A 20,527-nucleotide genomic window follows, 5' to 3' on the forward strand; every position below is an offset into this window, starting at 1 on the left:
AACCCTAAAGAATCCATCAGAAAACTATTAGAGAAATCAACAACTCCAGCAAAGTTGCAGGGTACAAAATCAACTTGCAAAAAATCAGTTGCATTTCTGTACTCTAATTTAAATGAACTAAAAGAAAGAGAATTCAAGAACACAATCCCATTTACACTTGCAACCAAAAGAATAAAATATCTAGGAATAAATTTAACCAAGGAGGTGAAAGACCTACACAATGAAAACTATAAGACACTACTGAAAGAAATTGATGATCATGTAAAGAAATGGAAAGATATTATATGCACATGGATTGGAACAATAAACACAGTTAAAATGTCCATGTTACCTAAAACAATCTACAGATTCAATGCAATCCCCATCAGAATCCCAATGACATTCTTCATGGAAATAGAACAAAGAATCCTAAAATTCATATGGGGCAACAAAAGACGCTGAATAGCTAAAGCAGTCCTGAGAAAAAGAACAAAGCCAGAGGCATCACAATCCCTGACTTCAAAAGAAAGCTATAGTAATCAAAACAGCATGGTACTGGTACAAAAACAGGCATACAGATCAATCGGACAGAATTGAAAGCCCAGAAATAATACCACACATTACAGATAGCTCGTTTTCGACAAAGGTGCTAACAGCATACAATGGAGAAAAGACAGTCTCTTCAATAAATGGTGTTGGGAAAACTGGATATCCACATGCAAAAGAATGAAAGTAGACCATTATCCTACACAAAAATACCATACACAAAAATAAACTCAAAGTTGATCAAACACTTGAAGGTAAGCACTGAAACCATAAAACTTCTGGAAGAAAATATAGGTAGTACACTTTGACATCAATCTTTCAAGGATCTTTTCGAATATCATGTCTGCTTGGACAAGGGAAACATAAGAAAAAATAAACAAGAGGGACTTCATCAGACTAAAGAGCTTCTGCAATGCAAAGGAAACTGGGATCAAAACAAAAAGACAACCCACCAACTGGGAGAAAATATTTACAAATCATATATCCAACAGAGGGTTAATCTCCATAATATAAGGAACTCACACAACTGAACAAAAAAAAAAACCCAATCAAAAAATGGGTAGAGGATATGAACAGATATTTCTCCATGGAAGATATACAGATGGTCAATAGGCACATGAAAAGATGTTCAACATCACTAATCATCAGGGAAATGCAAATCAAAACTACACTAAGATATCACCTTATACCTGTTAAAATGGCTGTCATCACTAAGAGAAAAAATAACAAATGTTACAGAAGATGTGTAGAAAAGGGAACCTTCATACACTGCTGGTGGGAATGCAAACTGGTGCAGTCACTATGGAAAACAGTATGGATATTTCTCAAAAAACTAAAAATAGGAAATACCATATGACCCAGCTATCCCACTATTGGGTATCTATCCAAAGAACTTGAAATTAGAATTCAAAGTGACTTACGCACCCCTATATCCATTGTAGCATTATTCACGATGGGCAAGATGTGGAAGCAACCCAAGTGCCCATCAACGAATGATTGGATAAAGAAGATGTGGAATATATATATATACAATGGAATACTACTCAGCCATAAAAAAGACAGCATTTTCCCATTTGCAACAACATGGATGGACCTTGAGGGTATTATGTTAAGTGAAATGAGCCAGACAGAGAAAGACAAACACCATATGATTTCACTCATACGTGGAAGATAAACTAACACATGGACAAAGAGAATAGTTGAGTGGTTACCAGGGGGAAGGTGGCTGGCGGGTGTGCACAGGGGGTGAAGGGGAGCCCTTATGTGGCGACAGACAAGTAATCTACAACTGAAATTTCACTATGTTGTAAACTATTATGAACTCAATTAAAAAATATAGATAATTTAAAAGCAATAACAAAATCGACTAAAAGTCAGTCTGCTTTCTATTGTCACTCTGCTCCAGCACTGTTAAAGAATGTCAGTGGAAAAATGCTCCTCCTGAAAAAAACCTTTTGTTGGTCTAATTTGAGCAATTTTTCCTATTATTGTTGCATTTTAGTAATGTGCGTAAGCTTCAAATTAGCACGTTTGTATTACTTATGCTTTAATAAACGTGGCATCGTACATGGCAGTTAATTTGGATGACTCCCAATTACATAGTCGTCCTCTGACATGCATAGACTCAGGTGCACAGGTATATTTCTGCGAGTAAGTTCATAACACTTCACAGTCATTCAAGCTCCCTTCTGTGCAGCCTCGTTCTGTGGGTTACACATCCCTGCATTTAAGTAGCAGCCTTCGAATAAGCAATGATAGCGTAGTAATTGTAAAGACAAAGAAACAGAACTTGAGTTTCTTCAATTCTGTCATTTTGTGTGGCCACTTGGAGTTTTTATTTGTGTTTAAAATGTAAAAATAAAACAGAGCACAAACTGTGAGTTGTAATATTTTGCTTTGATAAATGGACGCAGGAAATGTTTTACTGAATTTGAATTATATCTTTAAAATGGAAATTCATTTTTAAAAATTAATTGCTTTTTAAGTTATAGAGCAAATTAAGGAAATAAGTTATTACTGGTTATTAAATGATAATTAGTGAAAATATTTTTGTCATCTAGAGGATGGAGGTATTAAAAATGATCCACTCTGGGTGTCCAATATATGATATATCCCACATAGTAGAGGAAAAATTTCATTCCATTGAAAGGTGATTAGGGAAATGTTGGCAACAGCACTGGTAGTGAGTACTAAACATGTTTTTTAATTGTATATGTAAGAGCAAAACAAGGTAGGCATAAATCTGAAAGAATAGATATAAATGCTATGTATACTGACAAAATAGAAACAGTCAATAAAAGTGGTAGTGGAATAGGGAGAAGGACAGAGGAGAGTGGAGGAGGCTCACTGATTGCCCTGCAGGTGGGAAAGTGAGGTCAAGGATAACACGGGCAGCTGACAAATCTGATGGAAGAGGTGTTGGTAAAAGGATAACCCTGAAACCAAAACATAGACATTAAACCAAAACGTAGACCTTCCTAGATAGCCAAAGAAATAACAAAACCATAAAATAGACTCAAAGGAGTAAAGACAACAAACTTCATGGTGAAATATACACAGTACCTGTAACACAGAAGGACAGAGCTGAGGTCAAACCTCATCATCAGGTCAGCCTCATCGATGAATTTAAGTGGATTTAATCCACCTACTAAAAGAAGAGACTTTAGATTGGCTAACGCAGTGGCACCCAACTCTGTGCTGTGTGAGAGTCACACGTAAAACAGAGTGCTTGAGAAGGGCTCCAGATGACAGGAGGGCGGATAGAAACAAAGCCAAGAGAGAGAAAAAGAAATCGGGGGTTTTGATCCTGATTTGAATCAAGATAGAATTCAGGCCAAAAACATGAAGCAAAGAAGGCCACTGTATAACACTTAAGGCTGCCGTTGCAGAGCTGGTGTAATAGTTGTGGTTACGAGTGCTGTGTGGAACATCGAAGAACCTCCACAAAGCAGAGACCACATGTGAGGCAGGAGACATGGAGAGAAACACTAATTCCAGAGACAGTGGCAGCCACTCTGCCCAACACATGTGAAGGGGATGAAGGGGACAGAGGAATACACCCCCAGCATACCAGCTTTTGTACCATAATACTAGAGAATACAACTTTCTTTCAAGAATGCATGGAGCCTTTGTGAAAGCTGACATGTATTAGGTACAAAGAAAGCCTCAGTAAGTTCTGTAATGTAGAAATGATACAGACAACATTCTGTCATCACAATGCAGTAGAACTAGAAGTTAATCATGAGATAAAAAGGCCCTTCAACTTGGAAAATTACAAGATTAAACTCTATAAATACGTCAATCTATGAGATGCACGTAAAGCTGTGGTTACAGCCTTAAAAAATACACGAAGGGGGCTTGGCCCCGTGGCCGAGTGGTTAAGTTCGCACACTCCGCTGCAGGCGGCCCAGAGTTTCGTTCGTCCGAATCCTGGGCACGGACATGGCACTGCTCATCAAACCACGCTGAGGCAGCGTCCCACATGCCACAACTAGAAGGACCCACAACGAAGAACATACAACTATGTACTGGGGGGGCTTTTGGGAGAAAAAGGAAAAAAATAAAATCTTTAAAAAAAAATACACGAATGAATCAAACATCCAACTCAAAATGTTAGGTAAAGCAATAAAATAAACTGAATGAGAGCCGAATGACAGAAATGAGTATAGTTGGAAAACACTTTACAATGCTGTGCAAATAAATGTGAAGACCTGGATAAAAAGGATACTTCTCTAGGAAAATGTAATTACCCAGACTGACTTCAGTAGACCCATAAAATTTAAACAAACCCATTTCCATTGAAAAAGAAATAGTAAAATCTTCAAACTTATATTGCTTCACAGGAGAATTCTATCAACACTTCAAAGAATGGATAATCTCATTGCTGCTTAAATTATTCCACACCATAGAAAAAGATGGAAATCTCAAGATTATTTGATCAAAGAAACCTATGCCCCAGTCTCATTTAGGAATATTAATGTAAAATTCCTCAATAAAATGTTAGTAGGGAGAACCTTTTAAAAACTGGTTTGGGACAACTGAATAGCAGAATTTGGAAAACTCAGTCTTTCCTCCTGAGTAGGAAAAATCTCATTCCTGCTCCCATGTGTCTTTCTCCTTTATTCTCACACAGCTACCACACTCACAATACTTCTGACACGAGAGGTGTGGGGTTTTTCCCATACCAAGGAATTCTCTGCAACACCAGCTGGGTGTCCTACAGTTTAACTCAACTCTCACGCAGTATACCTGAAGATAGCGTCAGATCCCACAGGTTAAGGACTCAGTCCTACAAAACTTCTCTTAACCCACTTCAGATGCCAGTTGCAAGTCCAGGTTGTCACCTGTGCTTCTGAGTGCACTAGGGGAAAAAAACCAACTTCTGTATGAGGGGAAAACACCGTAAGCAAAGTGAAAAACCATGTAATAAACCAGGAAAAAAATAATTACAACTCAAATCACAAGCTTCATTTCTCTAAAATATAAAAGGTTAACAAAAATTACAAAGAATAAACCAAAAATCCGGTAGAAAATGCTTAAAAGATGGGGATAGTTTACAGAGAAATAAATGCAAATGGTCTTATAAGTGTATGAAAAGATGTTCAACCTCTCATGTAAGACAAATGTAAATTAAAATTATGCCAAGATGCCACCTCTCACTGGTTAGATTGGCAAAAATCCAAGTTTGATGGCACCCTCTGTTGATCAGGTTGTGGAGAAGTACAAAGTGCTTCAGCCACTGGACACAAGGACCCCTGCCGATCTGCACTGACCCTGACTCGGCTACCTCACCTTCGTGAATTTACTTGGAAGACAGCACCGCAAATAAAAACATGCTCATAGCATATGGAGACTTTATTTTAATAATTCTTCTTTTATGTCTTTGAAGAAAGTAATAGTTATTTTTCTGTAAAGGTCTTATATTTTTTACATTAGATCAATTCCTAGGTATCTAGTTTTGGCTGCTGTCCAGGTAGCATCTCTTTGGCAATGACCTTTCATGACTGTTGTTGAGTTTTTTGACCACTGTCCAGCAAGGTTGGACAGTGTACAAACAGGTAGTTTGTAGAGTCTCTTGGATTTTCTCTGTGGGCAGCATGTCCTCTGCAAATAATGCCAGTTAGAGTTCATCCATTTCAATCTTCGTCCTTTGATTTCTTTTTGTTTTCTTATTTCTTTGGTCAGGAGTGATGGGAGAATGTTAAGCAGAAGCAGTGATGCTGCGAATTCTTGTCTTATTCCTTCCTGTGGGGCTGTATCTAACGGTCCACCATTAAGGAGGGTGTTTGCTGTAGGCTTGTGGTAGATGCTCACTCTCTGTTAAGGAAGACCCCTCTGGTCCTCATTTGCTAAGCGTTTTTTCCCCTCTTTAATTATGAATGCATGTGAATTTTATGAAATGGTTTTTCTCCATCAACTGAGATGATCTGTTAATATGATGACTTATGTGATTGCATTAATAGCTTTTCTAATATTACACCAACTTGACATTTCCGGGATAAACTCATACTTCATCCTGATGTGTTTGCTTAGAAATTGCTGGGTTCACTTGGCTAATGTTTTATTTATTTGCATCTATGTTTGTAAGTGAATTTGGCCTATAATTTACCTTTCTCATTCTGTCTGGTTTTAGTACAGAGATATTTTGGACACAACGTTCAACTCACCCTTTTCTGGAGAGCGATTCATGTAAGATGGTGATTCCTAATGCTTTTGTTGAACGTCGCCTGAGCACCTTCTAGTCCTGGTAGATTACTGGTGGGCAGGTTTCTAACTTTAATGAAGTCTATTCATAATGCAGAAACAAACCTCACCTCACTGGTTGGTTTTCTTCACCACTACTGTTTTTCTTCTTCTTTGTGAGTGTGAGAGCTCCCTCTTCCCCCGATTCTCCTGACTGAATGAATAGTCTTGGATAGGGCCTTGCTCCCTGCCTGGGATGCTTGCAAAGTGAGTTTCTTCTCTCAGCTGGAAGTCAGCCTCCTGCTATCCTGCGAAGGAGATAAATGCTGTGTGCAAGAGACATTGGTTCATTAAGAAAAAAAATGTAGGACACGCTCAGCTGCCGGGTGCTAGGGGCTGCTTCCAGGTTCTCTGGGTGGCTTCTGTCTGACACATCAGCCCCTTGGAGCATTCTGGAATTGGAGTAAGGCACTTTCAGGATGTGTGCATGTTTTGGCTACCCTTCCTGTTCCTGTACATGTCAGGCACATGGTCTTTCTAGAAGATGCCTCGTTGCCTAGCACAGAAATGCTGATCAGCACACAGAAGGGAGAACTTCACTGACTGGCTGCCATGTTTCTCTCAAACAGCTGAAAGTTGGGGCAGTTGGGCCTGCTTACCTGTCTGTCCCATTGCCAGTTGAGAGGCAGGAAGAGCACCTTGGGCTGTGGCCTTGGCAGACCATGGTTCAAATCCTAGCTTTGACACTTAAGGAGCTGCGTGACTGTGCAGACAGGACTTAATCTCTCTGAGGCCCATTGTCCAAAGCTGACACATGAGGAAAAGAAAACAAAACAAATCTGTTTCGAAAGGATGTGGTGAGGCCAGGCTGTGAAGGCCATTGTGAAGGGCTGGTGTGGTCTGGCTTGAGGGGTTAGCATCTGTTCTCCCTGCCTCTGCCCGCTGCTTCCCACTCTTAATGGTGAGTGCCCAGTCTCTCTTGGGCCTTTGACAAAGGAAGACTTGGATGTGCACCAGCTCCTCCGAGTCACTCACCCAGCTTGTCTTTACCGTGCTGCAGAACAGAAGTTGTAAGCAGCTTCACCTTCATTGTCAGATAACAAAGAGCTGCCTGTGGTCATCTTTGTTTGGGTGGCCCAGTGTTCTGAGCTCCGGAGTTCTCAGAAGCACGGCTGAGTGTTCTGAAGTGTTGGGAAGGGGATGTGACCCACAGTTAATGGGGACGAGGGCCAGAGCAGCTGCGATTCCTCCTGCTGGGGAGAGGGGCACACTCCAGGAGTGGGGTTGGAGTATTTTAATGATGGGACCAGGTCCCACCTGGACCTATAAAACAGGTGCAGATGTTAGGCAGTGAAGCCCATTTGGTGCGCACACAAGGGAGCCGAGATTGCCAATGTTCTTTAAGGTGGATTCTTTTTCCCCACCTTCCTTTAAATCATAAAAGAGCTATTTTGGCAGCTTGTGAGCTGTAACAGCATCAACTGTGAGGTCTTGATGTGACGTCTGTGTCCCTTTGCGATAATTGGCAGGTCCATCCTGGAATGGAAGAACACCCAGTTTCCTTCATTGTAATCTGAAATGCAGAAGGCGGTAGAGAGGATTCTGCTCACACCAGGAGTTGGATTGCATTTTTCCAAACACATTGAGACTCGGGCCAGAACTGCCTAATGGGCCAAAGCATTTGATTAGTGCAAAGGGCTCTGCGCCCCGCAGATCAGGGGACATTAAGATCTTAAAATCTGATGGGTCTGACCCCGCCACTCACTGTGGCTTCAGGGTGCCTGGGGTTGCAGCAACAGCTGTGACCCGCTCATCTTCCCAGAAGTTTGAGAGGCGAGCTCTGAGCATCTGTCAGGCTGCACTCCTGTATGTCCCCATCCCTGCCTCCTGCCTGGCCTGGATGTCCTCTGGCTCGGCTCCTCTCACACCTCCCTCCCTCTCCTGATCTCTTTGTGGCTCTTCCTCTGTGGGGCCTGCCTCTGCCCTGGTTTTCCTCTCACCAGCCCTCTCCTGTCATAGGCCGTTCTGCCCTGTCCCCCACTCCATATCCCTCAGCATCAAGTGGTCCTCTTGGGCCCTGATCCGCTCCTGTCAACTGGGAGAGCGAATGGTGTCTGATGGAATCTCTTCAGTTCTTTGTTCTGTTTGGCCAGGTGTGTAGTCTTTCCAGCATCATTTAATTCTTCCACCACAGTGCTCTGCTGCCCACTCCATGCAGGAGTTCCAGGTTCTTGTCAGCTTTGCAGGACCGCCAACCATTCTCAGGGCAGCATGGCTTCTCTGGGCACACAGGGTGGGGATGCTCCTGAGGGGGAGCCTTGCGTGTCTTCCTCTCAAATTCTCTCAAGGCCCCCCTCACCATCTCTGTCGGCAGGTGGCTGTTGGTCCTCACTCGACACTCTTGGGCACAATCCTGCCTCATCACCCTGAGGCCCTCACAGGATGTCAGTTCTTGGAGCAGGTCTTGTGTTCATTGGTCCATCTGTTTGTCCATAAAATACTAGTGGGTGGGCATATGATCTGTGTATCAGGGTGGCCAACCCAACCCCCCAGCCCCAGCCCCAGCCCCCTAGCTTCCACAGCTGTACCACCTGAGGGCCACTGGGCCACGGTTGAACAAAAGCTGCTACTGCACAGCTTCGGTGTCTGGAAGGCCCTGGGCCATGCTCAGGTGCTGGCACAGGTGGGAGAGGTCCTGGCTGGGGTCACCTTTGCTCATCAGGGTGGCGAGATGTGTGCTCTCATTCTGTGCAGAACGCCTTCTGCCCTCCAGCAGTCAGCGTCACCTTCTCATGTGACCAAGGTAGACAGAAAGCCAGTGCCCTTTTCATATCAGAAACAGGCTGAGTGTCTCCCCGAGGCCTCACCAGGGAGGAGCTGGGACACAGAAAGGGGGGACACATCCTGTCCTTGTGCCACCCACCTCAGGGTTTGGAGGAACTACACACAGCACCAATATGTGCTGCAGAGCCCTGCGCAGAGTGGGGACTATGCTGGGTGATCTGGGAGGGGTGCACTGGCATCCAGGCAGGGGAGAGGCTACACTAAGATGTGGGGTGAACAGTGATGCTGCCAGAGGTGGGCTGGCCCCAACTGCCAGTTGGGACATGTGGAAAGCCTGGTGCGTTGCAGGTGGGGTAGGGGGTGGACCAGGTAGGGGGAGGTCTGAGGACAGAGAGCAGGCAGGATGCTCTGTGATGGAGGAGAGGTAGACTAGAGAGATGGCACAGCTCCTCAAGGTCGCACGTGACTCTTGGGGGTTTCCAGAACCTTCAGCACTGCTGCCAGTGGGCTTTTCCTGTTGGGCTGTTGTAAAGCCCTGCCTGGTGCGTGTCCCAAGTGTAGACTCCTCTCTGTGCGGATGGCTGCTCTGTGGAGGCCTGCGGGGCCTTGGGCAGCCCGAAGCTCCCACTTTCCTGACGTCACCTGGGTCCCAGGGAGAGCCTGGACTTGCCACATGTCACCGGGCCTATGTGAGCAGATGGTGTCCCCATGGCGCAGTCTCTCGGGAGGGAGGCTCAGTGCAGGGTGGAATGAGCCTAGGGCTCTCTGACCCTGTAGATTTGGCCCCAGCTGTGACTCTGAGCAAGCCACCTGCCTCTGGATCCTCAGGTCCTCAGGTCCAAAACGGGCAGACAGTGGGGTCAAGAAGTGGTTTTGCTGATCCTTCCTTGGGACTTTGTATTAGTCATTGAGAGAGAAGGAGAGAGAGGGACGGGGGAAGGAGGAAGAGCAAGCCAACACAGCCAGAGCCAGCAGATCACCAGAGCAGTGCCTGTCTGTGAGCTGATTAAGAGAACATTTCTGTCTGAAAGCTGCCTTGAGATTTTCTGCAGGCGCAAAAATGGGAGCCAGGGTCAGAGCTGTCCTTCAGAAAAAGGGAGACGGGGCGGAAATGTTCCGTTATGTTGTGCTGTTTAGTCTACATGTTTGGTAGAATCCCCACTGACCATTTAGGCTTGTCCTGTTGGTTTTAGAGAAGTAAAAAGGATCTGATTGAGTTAAATCTAATTTCTGCTAGATTTTGATTATGTAAAATAGCACACAATCTATTCACAAGTCTGTGTGAATAGCAGACCTGCCTCCTAATTTGTGAAGAATTCAGGATTTTGTGTAAACCACAGTGAACACAGCCTAGGATTTTGGCACAAGGCAGGACTTAATGTGACATAACTGAGCTTTCATTCTGCTGCTCTGTGGGCTGACAAAGTCGTCTTACCTGCTTGGGCCTCAGTTTCCTCCTCCATTAAGACACTTGATGTGAGTAACAGAAAACCCATCCCACAGTGACGTAAACTTTTTCTCATATATTTGAAAAGTCCAGATGTATGGTTTCTTTTTTTTTTTAAATTTTTTTTTTAAATTGGCACCTGAGCTAACGACTGTAGCCAATCTTTTTTTTTTTTTTCCTGCTTTTTCTCCACCAAATCCCCCCAGTAAATAGTTGTATATTTTTTAGTTGTGGGTCTTTCTAGTTGTGGTATGTGGGTTGCCACCTCACTGTGGCCTCATGAGCGGTGCCATGTCCACGCCCAGGATGTGAACCAGTGAAACTCTGGGCTGCCGAAGCAGAGCATGTGAACTTAACCTCTCGGCCACGGGGCTGACTCCCAGATGTATGGTTTCAGGCAAGGCTTGATCTAGTAGCTTGACTTTTTTATCATGGGTTCAATTTCTCTCTCTCAACCCTCTCTTCTATTCTATCAGCTTCATCCTAAGGCTGGTGTAGTAAGAATATTCTGATTGTGTGTATTTCTGCTTTGGCAATAGAGGATTTATATTTGGTCCTCAGAGTACTCGTGTTTTATTTAAAATCTAGTTATTGGAAAATAAATTGGTAAAGATGGACCCAAACAAAACAAAACAGCAAATTATCATGATAAAACAAGACTGGAAAGAGGCATTTGACAACTATGATCACCTCAAGGACACAGTGATAGTGTTTGAGAGCAAACGCCTGTCCTAAGCTCAGTGGAATCATTGCATGCCTGCCTGTAGGGCTGGCATCCAGCCTGCTCTATAGAAGCAGAAGTAGAGACCTCAGTAAGCGGCCAACTTTGGTGATGACTCCAGGTTGTAGTAATCTGTATGTAAAAATGGAAACCATCATGAAATATATCATTAAAACCAATGGCGGCCTTGCACATGGGTTAAGGTCCCAGCACCTATGAGGCCACAGGTGTATCAGACTGGGGTTAACTTGGTGAAACAGAAAGTCATTGTATGTTGCCCACCCCTGTCCCCACTCTGCAAGTCAGCTGTGAGATTCCCTGGTACAGCGACAACACTGTCTCCCTCTTTTGGTGGGCTCAGATAACCTGCAAGAAGTCTGAGGTTGGCAGGTGTCAACATTTCTGCAAACACCTCCAGCCCGGCCACCATCTCCCTGTGTGTTTCACCTGGCTATTGTGTGGGGAGGGATATGCAAGATGATCCCTGCTTGAGTAGAGCCCTATTTTGAAAGTGAAATTCATTTCCTTGCCTTTATTTTCCAGATGAGAGACTGTATATTGGTGGGTACGTGTGCGGTGAGTAATTGGTTTTAGTGTTGATATGGATGACACTGCTAGGATCCTGTTCTAATACTCAGTTTTGGGGCCACGCCTGGCAATTCTGTTTCTTTTCAGTTTCTGCCAATGCATTATTTTCTGGAGTCTCTTCTAGCATACTTAAAAAACCCAAACTTGACTTGGACTTTTCTCGTAGAGGCTGGTATGGGATGTGGAAGCCCCAGGTGTATGTGACGCAGTGAATAGGTGACCTCCGGGATGGGGGGTGTCACCTCATGGACCCCCTCCCTCAGCAGCATGCGAGGGAGCCACTGTGTCATTCTCAGGATGCGTCCGAGGGGCCTGGGGACAGCTCTGTGGCAGCTGAACTCCTTCACCTGCCGGGTGGGAACCCGCCTCCAATCCCCCCAAGACAGAATCCTGTCTTCTCCTGGGAGACCCATGCCTGGGGAGGGGGTGGGCCCAGGGAATGTGTAGGGAGGGGTTTCAGAGTAGTTTAACAGGACTTTGTGATCCAAGCACCCAGGCCACTCTGCGGCCCCCGCCCTGGGCCAGGGTCCTGCTGCGGTGTGGGTGGTGCTTGGAGGCCCCTGGCCTGCCCCAGGAACCTGCCTCCCTCTGGTTGATGAGCTTCCTCTCTGGAACTGCAGCCTCCAGGAGGGTGTCCAGACTCCATGCTTTGGTGTGAGGAGTGCTCTCAGCTGCTTAGAGTTTGGCTGCTGTGGGGTACAAAGGTGCAAGGTGGGGGTCCTGGAATCTAGCAGTGGAGCCCTTCCTCTGTGCCAGCTGCTGCGCTGGGGGCTGTGGATGCAGACCTGGGTCTGGGGACCTCCCTCTGAGTGGCTCATGGTGGGTGGTAAGCAAGTACTGGGGCCGTGAGTGCTGAGGGAGAGAGCGGGGCTGGACAGCAGGGCCCTGATGGCCTTACAGCAAGAGCGAGCGTGTGTTTCCCACTTGGTTGCTGCCGTGCGGCCCCTCATTGAAGCCATCCCAGCAATCCCATGACGTAGGTTCATAGGAGGCTATTATTATCCTCATTTCACAGCTGAGGAAACTGAGGCTCAGTGTCATGGAGCTACTGAGCCCTGAGCCAGCATCTACCCCCAGGCCCCCCGACTTGGCCTGTGTGCCTTGACTTCCTCCTGGGGAGGGTTGAGTCTTGTCCTGAAAGCTGCGGAGGGGCTGAGGGAGCTCCGGAATCCTGTCGGGCCTCCTCTGTTTCTGATGCAGAGCCTGAGGTTCAGAGTGGTGGAGGGACACCCCATGGCCACCTCTTGTAAGCAGAAAGGCAGGATCTGAAGGTGGGTCTTGGGCTCAGAAGCCTGGCTGTGTCACTGTCTCCTGCCGTCTCCAGGGGAGATGCCTGGGATGTGGTGCAGCTCCGGGCTCTGATGCCTCAATAGCCAGGCTGCCTGCTGCCCGAGTTCTCCCGGACCTGTCTGAGGGCCACTCTTGAGGTGGCGACGGCAGGGAAGTTTGGGGGCATGATGCCCTAGGGGCTCATGTCTGAGCCTGGCCTTGACTGCTGGGAAAAGAGAAGGAGAAGGAGGCAGAGAAATGCCCTCTGGCTGCCTGGTCCTGAGTGGCCAGCGTGGCCTGTCCAGCCTGTGTCCCGCCCTGCAAGGTGAGGGCCGCGCATTGCCAGGCACGGGGGCTCACCTGTGCCGTCTTTGGTGCTTTCACAGGTGCTTCCAACCTTGCACACGCTTCCCTTCACTATTTGCATTTCCCACCACATCTTCTCCCTCCCTTTGTCCACAAGGGCCGGCCAGAGAGTGGTGAGTAATGAGTGCAGACACAGACGGGTCCAGATTCTCAGTGCTCATCCTCCCAGCAAGTCAAGGTCAGAAGGAGAGCACTGGAAGGGTGGCTTAAACTCCCCGTCACCTCAGCTGAGTGATTTTACAAAAAGAAAAGCCAGCTCCGAATATATTAGGCATTATTGTTGCTTCAGCTGTCACTTCGTGGCAAGAAAAGTGGTTGTTTCAATTAAAATGGATTTTGGACGTAGCTCTCCTTTGGATGAGTAAATTGAGGGAAATAACACATGAGATTTTGGATTTGGGCTCTTAAAGAGGATTTAAAATAAGTGGTCTGCCGTGGTTCTTTGGGACTGATACAGACTGGGCCTGCTGGACCTGGCTGGTTTGACTGCTTTTACTGAATCAGTTGACTTTGACCAGCTCAGCCACTTCTAAGGAGTGAAATGCATTTCTGCTTCTTCTGGAACCTGAAGGAGAGAGACAGAAAGAGAGAGACAGGATATTGCCCAGATCCTGGCTTCTGGGCAGCCCCACCCTTCTCTGATGGCCTCAAGGCCTGGGAAGGGCAGTTGAGGAGGTGGACCACCCAGAGTGCTGTCAAACACGTCTTTAAGCATTGCATGTCTTTAAGCATTGTGTAAAGGATATCAAATCAAATGTTTTTTTCTGTAGTTTGCCTTGTTGCCTCACATTACAGTCATGAGCCACGTAATGATGTTTCAGTCATAAACGACTGTGGTCCCATAAGATTACTACCGTGGAGCCCAGGTGTGTAGGAGGCTATACCAGCTAGGTCTGAGTAGGTACACTCTATGATGTTCTCACAATGATGAAATCACCTAACGACGGACGCGTTTCTCAGAACCTCTCCCCGTCATTAAACGTCACGTGACTGTACATTTGCGAGATTCATCCATGTGAAAATGGGTACCTGTAGTTGATACCTTTTCACTGCTGTGTGGTATTTTGTTGTAGGAACATAATGCTATCTGTCTGTTCTCCGTTGGTGGATGTTTAGATGGTTTGCAGTTTCTTGCTGCTACAAACAAGGCTATTAGGAATATTCATGTGTGTGTTTGTGTGACCATGAGCTAGATTTGTCCAGACTATTTAGCGAGGATTGGAATTGCTGTGGGATAGAATACACGGTCCAGATTTACTAGAAGCGGCCAAATTATTTTTCCAAGTGGGTCTCCTAATGAACATCCCCACCAGCAGCGTGTGGGTTCACCTTCTCCTTTCCTTGACAACCTTCAGTGTTGTCAAATGTTTTTAATTTTTGTCAGTCTGATGGGTGAAAGTGGTATCTATGTGGAGGTCTTAATTTGCATTTCTCTGCCTGCCAGTGAGGTTGAACGTCTTTTCATTTATTTATTTTCCTATATTTGTATATATTTATTTCGTGTATTTATTATTCTTTGAATCACAGGTTCATACCTTTCGCTCCCTTTTAGGGTTTTCTTATTGACTAGTCTGACCCTTCATTTGATTTATGCATTATAAATAGCTTGTCCCGTTTCTTCTTACCAACATGATGGAGGAGATAAGAGCATGGATTCTTGGGCCTTCTTGGGCCAGGATTAAATCCCAGCTCCAGCACTTGTGTGTGGCCTTTGACCCACCACTGGTAACTTTTATGTGCCTCAGTTTCCTCATGTGTAGAATTGGGATGATGATAACTTTGCTACCTCACGGCAGTGCTGGGAAGATTAAAGGGTTCGCATCTGTGGAACAGTTAATGTCTGTCACAGTGCGCGTGGTATGGACCACATAAACCCTGGTGTGCTTGGCCCTGCACGGTCATACCAGATTGAGTACATGCATGGTCACCTGGCCCAGAGCTTTCACGAGCACTGTGTCCTCACTGGATAGGATTGGCAGGCAGTGCCTTTCCCTGGCTCCCAGCCTTCTGGATGACCCTCCCTTCAGCATCCCTGAGCTGCCTGAAGAGAGAACAAAATCCCAGCCTCCCTCCGGGGGATGTGGGGAATTGGAAGGCACCAGGCTCCTTGCAGCAAAAATAGAAGCCTCATTTGCCTAGGAGAGAATCATAATGGGGAGAGCTGGGCCAAGCACGCCCGGAGGGCTTGGCTCTCAGCTCTGTTTGACTCCCTGGGGTCGGAGCAACCAAGCCCAGCCACCCTGCCACCTCCTTCCCTTCAACCGTCCCTTTGGTCCTGTGATGTGGACGTGGTTCAGGTTTTTCATACCTCAGGGCTGCATTGTCCTCCTGTTCCCCAAAGCCAGGCGAGAACGGCAAAATGCAAGACTGATTTAATATCAAGAATCATTGGAGAAATACGGCAGATATTGCAGTGTAAACGCCGCTGCTCAGAAGAACACAGGGAGCGGTGTTTGTGTCCACAGAACGCCCTCAGCTGCTCAAGGACAAATTTATTGAAGGTTAAAGCACTGTTGGATCAGAGCCCCTTTAGTTTCAACCCCCACGTTAATAAACTAGCTCAGAACTGCTCTCCGGGCTCCCAGGTTTGTTTGGATCCTCAGAGGACTTTACATAAAAGCAAACACGGAAAAAGTTAAGTTACAGATATTGAAGCTTACAGCCTGTTTGGATTTAGAGCAGATTTCTGGGTTTTGAAATGGATTGAAATACTCCACGTTTCTTCCCCCAGCTCTGCCTTCAGGGTGGCTGCACAGGCCCCCAGGAGAGGAAGCGAATAGTCGCCTTGAAAGAACAGCCCACTCGGCAAACTCATCACCTTTAAAGTCTCCGTATTGGAATCTGGAGCAGGAAGTGAAGACAGACCCAAACCCAGCAATCTGGTGAAAGAATGTTGTGCATCCTCCATGGCCCATCACCTCCAGACTTTGAAAGATAAGCTGCCAAGAATGTTTTGACCATTTTAATGGTAGCAATTTGTATGTTATTTTTAAGTATTTTTAATAACATGTTTAGAAGCCACCTTCTCAAAAAAAAATTGTTTTTGAAACTTTGAGACCTTTGAAGATGAGTTTTAAATCCAGTTTGTTCCCAAAATGTTTGCACAAATGGGAGTCTCAAGGTTTGAGCTTTTTATTCTTAAGATGCAGCTTCTTTCCCAGAAGGAGAAGAATAATACACGCTGGTGTTTATAAATAGAGTTATTAGCATTTGAGGACTTTATCTTGCAGCTAGCTAGGGAACTCAGTTATTCAGAATTTAATATTTTTACTTGTAAACAGCCTATTGGAGTCCACTGAAGCTGGAGCATCCCTCAACTTTACTGTCACTGGTTCCCCCATGCCAAGCTCCCTTCCCACCATAACCTAGGCTTCTATTTTTCTGGCTTTGACAACCTGGAGCCTTTCTGTGAGCCCAGCCTGTTTCCTCACTGTAACTGGTCTCTGGCCAGTTCTTGGAGTGGTTCCTTGGGGCCATCTTTCTTTCCGTGCCCTGGAACAGCACTGCTGTGCCCGTCTGAGCACTGTCCCTGTGTGTCCCATCAGGAAGCACAGACTCCCCACAATAAACAATGTATCCCAACCTGGGAGAGCATCCTCTCACGCCCCCTGAAATCCTGTCCTGTCCTGCGATTCCAGCCAAACCTGGGGGGACCCTGGGACAGCTCATGCTGCAGCCAGCAAAGCAGCTTGGCCAACCTGTAGTGCCAGGTCCCAAGAGGCCTCCTTGTGCAGCAGCTTACCTGCCAGCTGCCCACCTGCCCCCTCCATGAGGCAGCCCAGTGCAGGGAAGCCCCATGGCCACGTGGGCTAATCCACAAAGGCCATGTGGGTGTTGAACCACCATTCTAAGCTTTCTGTCGTGCAAAGTGCTGACAGTCTCACGAGCTTTCCGTGCTGGCTGCAGCCACCAGGCTGGTACTGGGGGGAGCTACACCTGAGCTGGCTGCAGTGTGCAGCTGATGCTCTGCCTCTGTTGCACCTTGATGCTTCCCCCATCATTCTGGCCACCATGATCTGCACAGACCCCTCCCAGCCCCATCCCAGGGCCTCTGCTCAGTGTGGCCAGGGTCTTCTGTCAGCAGATACTTCATTGAATCTGGATTGTTATTGCTCACCAAGTTCCACTTGTTCTACAACTCTAACCGCAACATACCAGATATCCCCAAACCTGGGTGCCCAGGGCCCAGCCCATTACAAAGCACAGGGTTACCCATTTAGCTCAAAGAAATTTAGCTGTAGCTCTCAGGTCCACTGGAGGAAGAAAACCATTGTCACAGCAGGCTGGTGATTCTGCTGTGCAGGCCCCCGGCCACTCTGTAAGGCCTATAAGTTCAGCCTTGCGTCTCCAGGCAGACTTCCTGCCTCTGCCCTGACATGTCTACCTCCATCCGCCTGTTGCTCACTCCCAGATGCCCAGAGCAGCTTAACTTCCATGAAACTGTGAGTGTTGCCTTAACTTTGCCAAGAAAATGCTTACAAGATTGGTTCTGACCCCTGCTCCCCAGCACTACGCCGTCCTGTGTTCCAGGGCCAGCGTCTTCTGCTTTGGGTGGAGGCTGGCATGAGCTGGTCTGTCGGGGGCCATCATGGCTCTCTTAGCCTAAGTACCTTCATCTCTTGAGTCCCTCCACAATCACCTGGGCCACCGTTGGGTCCTGAGGATCGTTTCTGGATCTGGGACCGCCCACCGACTTCCTGGACATAGTATCAAAGATAATCAGCAAATGTATGAACCGTCTACTCTGAATCATATTTAGAATTTCTGTTTACCTCCCAAGTGTCTGGAAATGTAGCATTTCAAAGGCTCTATTTGATTATAGATCCAATTTATTGCCAGAAACGTGCATGTGGAATAATGGAGACCCTACGATGATGTTGAAGTGACATCCTGTAAGAAGATTAATTAATCCTGAAAGCAGATGTCAACTGCTCAGCAACAATGTTCATAAAAGAACCGAACTTCATGGTATTTCAAGTCAGGCAGCTGAAGGGCTGTTTGCTGGAGGCTTTCTCTGAACCTGAACTCTGCTGGGGATTCAGTGCCCTGGGCTAGAGGGTCTGCCTTTCCTTCTGTACTGGTTCCAGGGCTGGGAGCTCTGGGCCCTGGAGAATCTGGTTGTCAGTATGTGGACAGAGAGAGCCTCCACAGAAACTCTCGGGTCCCGTGGCTTTGTATTTCATGTCTCTGCTGGGAAACTGAGCCAAAGGATACACCCCCACACACATACAACACACACACACACAAACCAACCCGTGGATGGGCCAACAACTTGGAAAGTGGAGTGTTTTAATCTAGTGGGGAGACCTGTGTACTTAATTTCCAGCCTGGAGATTAAAAAGGATTAGGAGATTATTCCAGAAATGGATGTGAATTGCCAGAAGAAGAGCAGGCTCTTGCATTTCTGTCTAATCACAAATGGCCAAGAGGGACAAGGGATGTGATCTGGCCCTCGCTGCCTCTAGAGCGGGTAGAAGGAGGACTGGGCATGTGTTTGGCAGAAGGAGGAATGGCCAGGTCCAATGTGGCTGAGAAGAAAAGCCAAGCTGTTCCGAACTGTGTTTGATTCTTTGTGTCCATTCCAGTGGCTGGGACGGAGAGGGTCCTGCCGGGATGTGCCTGGCTGGGTGGTAGACCCAGAGGCTGGGGAGACGACGGTCAACCCCTAAGGGCTGTCCCAGGTCTCCTTGCTTGCGACTCTGTTGGGCATGTATTTAAGGGGTACCGACTGTCCAGAGACGCAGGTCATCAGAATAACACAACCCTGCTTTGACCAAGGCAAGTGAGGGGCCCCGAGAGGGTGGGGAGAGGGCACTGCTGTAGGGAAAAGAAAATTCCTATTTTTTTTTTTAGAGAAAATGAAAAGCGGTACTGGGTCCAAGTGGTGGCTGACCTTGCTATGAGTTAAAGTGCTGCTGGGGAAATTAGAGAAGACAAACATGAAAAGAATGCTAATGAATAGTGGTGGACGGGAGCCCAGAGCCCTGGTTCCTCCACCACCCACAAGGGGTGCTTGTGTGGTGCCTATAAATAGATACTTAAAAACCGATTCTAAATTGAGTTAAGATGTGGGCCTGTTTCTGCTTATGGAAAAGCGTTATGTAAGGTGCGGTGCTCTGCCATTCCTCCAAAGTGGTGTGACGATTCCATGCCTTTGTTGGGAATCCATCTGAAGCATGCGGGGGACGTTCAGGTTGCAGATGAATGAGACTCTGTCCTTTCAAGAGACTTGCAGACTGAGGGCAGGCAGAGGGAGAGCTGCGTATGGGCAGCCTGGCTGGCAGTGGGGAGGCCTCACCAGGACAGGGAGGCTTGGCCGAGCCGACAGACAGGCCGAGTTTCCCCAAGGTGCTTCTGGGCCGGGAGGAAGTGGGAGAAGCTGGACTCCTGGGCAGATGGGCACCTCCACAGGCCCGCGGTTCTCAGAGCGATGTAGGTATCTCTAGGCCCAGATGGGAGGGGAGGACACAGTGGACATGTGGGCAGAACTCCAGCCTGTGTTGGGAGACTGAGGCTTCTGGGTTCTTCCCTACCTCCCTTCTTGGTCACAACTGCCCAGAGCTGGGGTGGGGGATGCCCAGAGCGGACAGTGGTCTTTCTGACTGATGTGCTTGAGGTCACAGAGCTAACCTGTAACAGAGTAAGGAATTGAGGCCACATCTCCTGGCTCCCAGGAAAGCGTTCTTTTAACGCTGGACATAACATTTAATATGTGTACTGTAGGGGAGGAAGACATTTCCTCTATCCAAAGTGGGTTCGTCTGGCCGGAGAACGAATTAAATTCACATGAGACAGAATAGCAAGAGAAAATTAAACAAAGCTTTATGAGGACCATGGCCCGGGGCCTTTCTTCCCGAAGGAAGCAAGGGCTCCGAAGAAGTGGGTTGCACAGAGTGGTTATATACCCCCCAACAGGGTGTTTCATATATGATTGAAATGTCCCTCCCACAATAGTCACAAGATTGCCCTGTTGGCACAGCGCTTGATGGACACAGCAGGTAGTGGTCTGCTATCTCAGAGGGCGTAGCAGGAGACAAGTCTATTGTCTCAAACTGGATGGTCACAGGTGAGCACAGCAGCAATCAGTTCCTAGCCTAAGGAAAGATGCTTAATCCTTAAAGAAATGCCACCGTTGGGAGGGGGAG

At 46.9% G+C, this 20,527-nt stretch overlaps 1 protein-coding gene across 4 annotated transcripts in view; it reads left to right on the forward strand.

Annotated features, from left to right (window-relative positions):
- APBA2 (amyloid beta precursor protein binding family A member 2) overlaps positions 1-20,527 on the forward strand; it is a 233,727-nt gene that overhangs the window by 94,307 nt on the left and 118,893 nt on the right. The window contains exon 3 of one of the 4 annotated variants that reach the window (XM_046650735.1): positions 16,114-16,350. The exons of the other annotated variants lie outside the window; for them this stretch is intronic. The gene's annotated coding sequence lies outside the window, so the exon portion shown is untranslated. The remainder of the gene's footprint in view (positions 1-16,113; positions 16,351-20,527) is intronic. 4 annotated transcript variants of the gene reach the window in all.

This window comes from Equus quagga, chromosome 2, assembly GCF_021613505.1.
Source record: "Equus quagga isolate Etosha38 chromosome 2, UCLA_HA_Equagga_1.0, whole genome shotgun sequence".
Classification (NCBI taxonomy): domain Eukaryota; kingdom Metazoa; phylum Chordata; class Mammalia; order Perissodactyla; family Equidae; genus Equus; species Equus quagga.